Below are 6,463 nucleotides of genomic sequence, written 5' to 3' on the forward strand. Positions count from 1 at the left end.
GAGTAGAGTGGGTGAGGAAAATTAAATTTATTTTTCCTGCTAAGGTGTCACCTAGCAGAGGAGTTAGAGGGTGGAGATGTAGAGTTTTTAGTTTCCTGCTAAGACCCGGCTTAGCAGAGGAGTTAGAGGGTGGAGATGTTGAGTTTTTATTTTCCTGCTAAGACCCGGCTTAGCGGAGGAGTTAGAGGGTGGAGGCAGTGAATTTTTATTTTCCTGCTAAGGCATCGCCTAGCAGAGGAGCAGAGTTTGGGAGGAGAAAAATGTTATTTTCCTGCTAAGACATCGCCTAGCAGAGGAGCAGAGTGGGTGAGGAAAATTAAATTTATTTTTCCTGCTAAGGTGTCACCTAGCAGAGGAGTTAGAGGATGGAGATGTAGAGTTCTTAGTTTCCTGCTAAGACCCGGCTTAGCAGAGGAGTTAGAGGGTGGAGGTGTTGATTTTATTTTCCTGCTAAGGCCCGGCTTAGCAGAGGAGTTAGAAGGTGGAGGTGTTGATTTTATTTTCCTGCTAAGGCATCGTCTAGCAGAGGAGTTAGAGGGTGGAGGTGTTGATTTTATTTTCCTGCTAAGGCCCGGCTTAACAGAGGAGTTATGATATGATGAGGTGAAAGTTTGAATTTTCCTGCTAAAGCATCGCCTAGCAGAGAGCGGACGGGGATCGACCTGATCGGGGGAGCAGAGTTTACGGGGATCGACGTGGGGGTGTGGGGGCAACGCCCCCCATAAATTTTTTTCAGAAATCACACAACCCTTCCCAAAGGAATATATCAAAATTCTCAACGTACTGGGCGAGGACTTGGGCGCTCGGGCGAGGGGCGAGCATCGGCGTGGGCGAGGGGCGAGCGTGGCACGGCTGGACGAGCTGGCATTGGGCGAGCCTGGAGCAGCGCTGGGGCGAGACTGGGCGAGGTGGACGCTCCGGTGAGGGGCGAGCATCGGCGTGGGCGAGCAGGCGAGGGGCGAGCGTGGCACGGCTGGGCGAGCCTGGAGCAGCGTTGGGGCGAGACTGGGCGAGGTGGGCAGGAGCGCTGGGGAACGCGGGGCGAGGTGGGCATCGGGCGAGCGTGGCAGGGGCGTAGACGGGAAGAGCTTGCTTGATGGGCGAAGGGAAGGGACTGGGCGAGACTGGGCGAGGACAGGGCGAGGTGGGCATAGACGGGAAGAGACTGGGCGAGATCGGGCGAGACTGGGAAGGGGCGTAGACGGGAAGAGACTGGACGAGGACGGGGCGGGGTGGGCATAGACGGGAAGAGACTGGGCGAGATCGGGCGAGACTGGGAACGGGCGTAGACGGGAAGAGACTGGGCGAGACTGGGCGAGGTGGGCATCGGGCGAGCGTGGCAGGGGCGCTGTGGAACGCTTGGCGAGCCTCGGGCGAGCGTGATAGGAGAGCTGGGCGAGCCTCGGGCGAGGTGAGCGTGGAAGGGGAGCTGGGCGAAACTCGGGCGACCGTGACAAGGGCGCCGGGCGAGCGTGGCGTGCGTATTAGGGCGAGCTGGCGGAGGGGCGGTGCGCGTTGGGGTGAGCTTGCGTGATGGGCGAAGGGAAGGGCGAGGCGAGGAGGCGATATTAGGGTTAACGCGCAGATGGGGCGTTGACAGGGCGTAGACGGGAAGAGCTGGTGAATGGATTGCAGAGGAATATTGCAAAATCCGCGTCTTGTAAACCGAGGACAACACAATTAATCGAACTTTGAACCTACGATTCAGTTCGACTCGGGAGGGGGAGACTTGTGATATCCCGTGGGCCCCTAGGCCCGGATTAAATCTTGGGGGCCCGGATTACATCTTGGAGGCCAGGACTCAAATAGAAGACAAGCCCATCAAGAGGCCAGGTATCTACGCTTGGCCCATCTCTAGCCCAAATGGAAGACTAGCCCATCGAGGGCCCAGGTATTCTCCTATAAATACCAGGTTTGAGTGTTAATTCATTCATTCAATATATTGTTCTCAGCAGCACCCTTAGCTGCTCCCCCCATATATCCTCAGTCACTGACTTGAGCGTCGGAGGGGCTACGCCAGGACACCCTCCTGGCCCCCTCTTAACGGTCTTTTTCTTGATTTCAGGCTCAGGGTCATCTTAAAGCCCACGTCTGAACTAGTGACGCTCGTTGGGATCGGACCCTAGATTTCCCGTGAGTATCATATTTCTTTCACATTCAATAATTAATATCATTTTATCGGTGTTACATAAGTATGCATAATATGTTATTGTCAAGAAATGTAATTGCTCAAATTACGTATATCGAAGTAGGAAGATCTGTTAGACTCGTAGTTGTAAATGAGTGGATCGTAAATGAGTGCAGGCAGCCATATATCGGTAAACAACAAACTTCGTCAGTTGTCACATATGTCAAGAACAAACTTTTTAGGTGTCGGAGGTTACCTAACGTAGACACTGACGCTCAAATCGATAGAAAGTTCACTAATATTCTTTGAAAGTTGGAGATCTCAAATACAAAAATGAGATAGTGTATCTTGGATAATGTGTGTGTCCTTCTATTTATAGATTTTGCAGACACTATGACTTATGCAATGACTTGCTGAAATTATTATAGTCGATATGACTTTTTGCTATGCTTTTTTTTATCGTCATTATGAATTTTTGCGTGATTGCGGCTTATCATTGGTTTATGAACAATAACAAGCTTAATACGCAATACTTGGGAGTGTATCAGGTTCCCAAGATTTTGTTTCAAGAGAAGTTTTAAACCCACACTATGGGGTGATGAGTATCTCATAACTTAATTTTTTTTATTATTATTATTATTATTATTATTATTATTATTATTATTATTATTATTATTATCTCTTACAGAGTCCGCGATTTAACTTTCCTACGTGGTTGTTTTGGCTTCTTATGCATGAACAACTTTTACCAACTTCACGGGTCTATAACATTTTAGTTCAAAATTGTGGAGGGGAGTTCGCAAATAAAATAAGGTGACAATTTGGAAAACAAACTACAATTATTGACATTCAAAATGTTTCTTACTACATCAAAAAATTTGATAAAAATATAAACAAAAAAATAAAAGTTAATAATATTCTTGTCCAACTTACATCCTAAGGGAAGAACTTTTTCTTTTTGATCAGCTTTATCCGCCTTTTTCTTGAAGTTGTGGAGCTCATATTTAGGAAATATCATTGACAGTGTGTCTTCACACCTTGTAATGTGGGAGGGTTATCAAAGTTTTTGCCAATTCAGAGGTCTTCCTCAGGCTTCACCACCTCACGTCTAGGGGTGTAAATGAACCAAATCGGCTCAAAGGAAATCGAAAGTTAGACCTTCTTTTGCCTGAAACTGGTGTTGCCGCTGATGCTGGGTTACCTTCTTGTGTCTTCTTCTGTTTTGCAGGCACAAATTGACTTTGTATTGAAGCAAATTCAAAATGCTAAGGAGCTGATCGCACAATATGAAGATCAGATAGCTGAATATAGATTGCTCCTCGAAGTTGCAGTCCATTCTGAACCCAAAAGGGTGGCACCAAAAATAACAACAACCGGCGCTGAGGCTGCAGAAGAATCTGAGGAGACTGACGAACCCTACTGAGGAGATTGACGAACAAGCTTGATTCTGATTTTTTTTTGATTGTTTGGTCTTGTAGCTTTAATTGGGTATAAGATGATATAAAACTCTCTTTTGCTCCTATGTGTTTTGTACTTGTGTTGACAACACTGTCAACAAAACACATCTCATAAAATGTACTAACTTGTTTAATTTAGGGGTAGATATATTTTTATTCAGGGGGAGATATTTTTTGCTCAGGGGGAGCTACAGTAAATGCGAAGATGATCAATTGTGTCGTTTAAGAAATGTTGTGTCCAGAAATGCAACAAGGAGAATACTCCTAATTAATCTTTGTATTTTATTTAATTTTAAATATAAGTGTTTTGCATTCCTAGACTTGTTTCGCCTAATCTAATTTTGACATTTATCCTATGTTATTTGTTTTTGGTAGATTTGAATAAAATCTTATTCCTAATAAACTATTGTTTCCATGTTTATAGGATCTTGTTCTTATGGAAAGATAATTAGGTGAAGATATGAAGATATATATATTTGGAATATTGAGAGAGGAATGGGGGATCAGATGACTTGGAGAGGATCTTTACGCAGATGCTGGAGTTTTGCTTTGAACGTACACTATGTTCAAAGTCGAAAACAATTTCGTGATGAAGAATTGGAGTGATCGACTCACGTTTATCTCGTGTTACTGATTGGTGTTGAAGACACGTGCAGAACAACATTGACGCATAGTGTTGATCGAAGAGTGTTCTTCTATTGTTTTTAAGCAACTTTGGTTTATGCATCTTGTATTTTAGTTTCATTTATTTTGATGCATTGTAATTCCTTGGAGTGTCAAGTAATTTGGTTTTGTTACTTTAACTAGTATTATTTTGTGTAAACAATTTACATCCTTTTCTTATGAATTTTAGCCATGAGGTGTTGCACAAGTACTGTGCAATAAGTACTTGTGCATGATTTAAAACTGGTGTTTATTCATTAAAAGTTTACGTGTGTGATAAATAATAAATTTCTGCTGCATGTTGTGTCCTCGTGTTGACAAAACAAGAGCACAACACTAACTTCTGATGCACAATATATTAATTCATATACATTTATGATCAATAGCCCTTTCAAATGTTATCTCCCAACAACTTGCAGAAGAAATTTACCCGCGTTTCTCGTGTCCCCACTAGGGCCCCCTAGTTATCCTTACAATAATGCCTGAAATGGGAAAATTCTAGCCAGTCTCTCTTTGGATGTGAGATTTATCAACAAAGTTCCTGAAATATGATCACTTTATTAGTTATTCTATTTCAGCTTGTAAGCTGAAAACTATCTTCTGTAGTGTGTCATCTATCTTTGTGGAGGTAATATCATTTCTCCGATTTTTGTCGTTTAGGGTTTTCTTTCATTAGGCAGGGGGTTCGTAGTAAGCCATGTTGTTTTTCAATCACTAGTATGTATGTCAACTTGCATTGAGAGAAATTTACTTGATATAGGGACTCGGAGCTGTCTGATTCTTTTATTCTTTCTTTCCCTTGTTTTTTCTTCTTCTAATTTTCCTTTTCTTGAAACACATGACCAAACGGATTCCTATATGCATGTATCAGTCATTTCAAGTAATTCTTCTAGAGTTCTCGAGGGTTTTCCTGCTATTGACTCCTTAAATATTTTATAGTGAAGGTTTTGCTACATTATTCGGGCTGACAAGTCATTGTTGACATGCGAGACCTCGTGAACTGCTGCACATATTCCCGTACGCCTTCTCCTTCTTTCTGAATTATGGTGAAGATGTATCATGATGTATTTGCAAATTTTCGGAATGAAATACTTAGTGATTTGCTACAAACTTCAAATAGTTTTGGGATGTAGCTTGTTGAACAAAGACATGGTAGTCATGAATATCTTACAATAAACGACATCACTGATATCATACAATTCGGCCTTCCCTTAAAATCTATTGAGATGATCTCATGGATCAATTGTCCTATTGTACTCAGGCATGTTCCCTATCTTCACTCTTGCGGGTAGTACTTTGGGCAAGATGACAGTGGTGAAAGGACTACGTCGAGCCCATAAAATTTCCAGAGATGTCTCATTTTCTCACACAGTATGAAGCTCTCGATGAGGAGTGGCGGTGAGTGGAACGTCATTAGTCTCGATCACTTATCTTTCTCGTGGAGCCTTCTCAATGTGATCAAAAGACTGCTTGCTACCGTGTGTGCAATTATTATTGTTGCCATATTGTTGTGATGCAAGATAGTGAGCTACTACTCGGTTGATGCACGATAGGCCGTCTCTTCCATCAACACTTTCAGAGCCTTAGTTTTGATAAGAAACTCCTGTTAATGGTGGGAAGAGGGATATGAACGCCCACGACCATTACTGGTGTGATGAACTGTGTGTGATTCCATCTGCATTCTCAATGACTAGATGACATTTTCACACTGACGATCCAAGCTGATGTAGCAAAAATGTAATTGCTCGAATTACGTACACCAGAGTAGGGATATCTAGGGATGTGCAAAATTTCGGTTAAACCGAATTAACCGACCAAACCGAATTATTTAGAAAAATCTGTTCGGTTAATTCGGAAGTTCGGTTTTGAAATTTTAAAAAAATCGGTTAATTCAATTAATTCGGTTCGGTTTCGGTTTTAATTTGAAAAATTCGGTTAAACCGAATGAACCGAATTAGTATATATATTAATTTATAGTATATGGGCATTAAAAATATATTAGAAAGAAACTCAACTTTTCATGCATTAGAAGGAAGCTCATTGATCCAATGATTTTATCTTCAAATATTTTTATTTGTTATTGATATTTTTTGTTCAATGTTTATAGTTGTTTATAAGCTCTCCATTGTTTTCTTTTCTTTTCTTTTTTTATGTGTTAAAATTTGCATATTTTAAAAAAGGGTGAGTCTCATGTGAGACCGTCTCACGGATCATA

At 42.1% G+C, this 6,463-nt stretch overlaps 1 long non-coding RNA gene across 1 annotated transcript; it reads left to right on the forward strand.

Annotated features, from left to right (window-relative positions):
* The first annotated feature begins 3,098 nt into the window (after positions 1-3,098).
* Positions 3,099-6,013, forward strand: LOC140833326 (uncharacterized). The gene is made up of 4 exons (XR_012118410.1): positions 3,099-3,279; positions 3,357-4,403; positions 4,751-5,265; positions 5,510-6,013. It is a non-coding gene; the product is annotated as an uncharacterized lncRNA (long non-coding RNA).
* The last annotated feature ends 450 nt before the right edge of the window (positions 6,014-6,463 follow it).

This window comes from Primulina eburnea, chromosome 6 (genome assembly GCF_022965805.1).
Source record: "Primulina eburnea isolate SZY01 chromosome 6, ASM2296580v1, whole genome shotgun sequence".
Taxonomy (NCBI): Eukaryota; Viridiplantae; Streptophyta; class Magnoliopsida; order Lamiales; family Gesneriaceae; genus Primulina; species Primulina eburnea.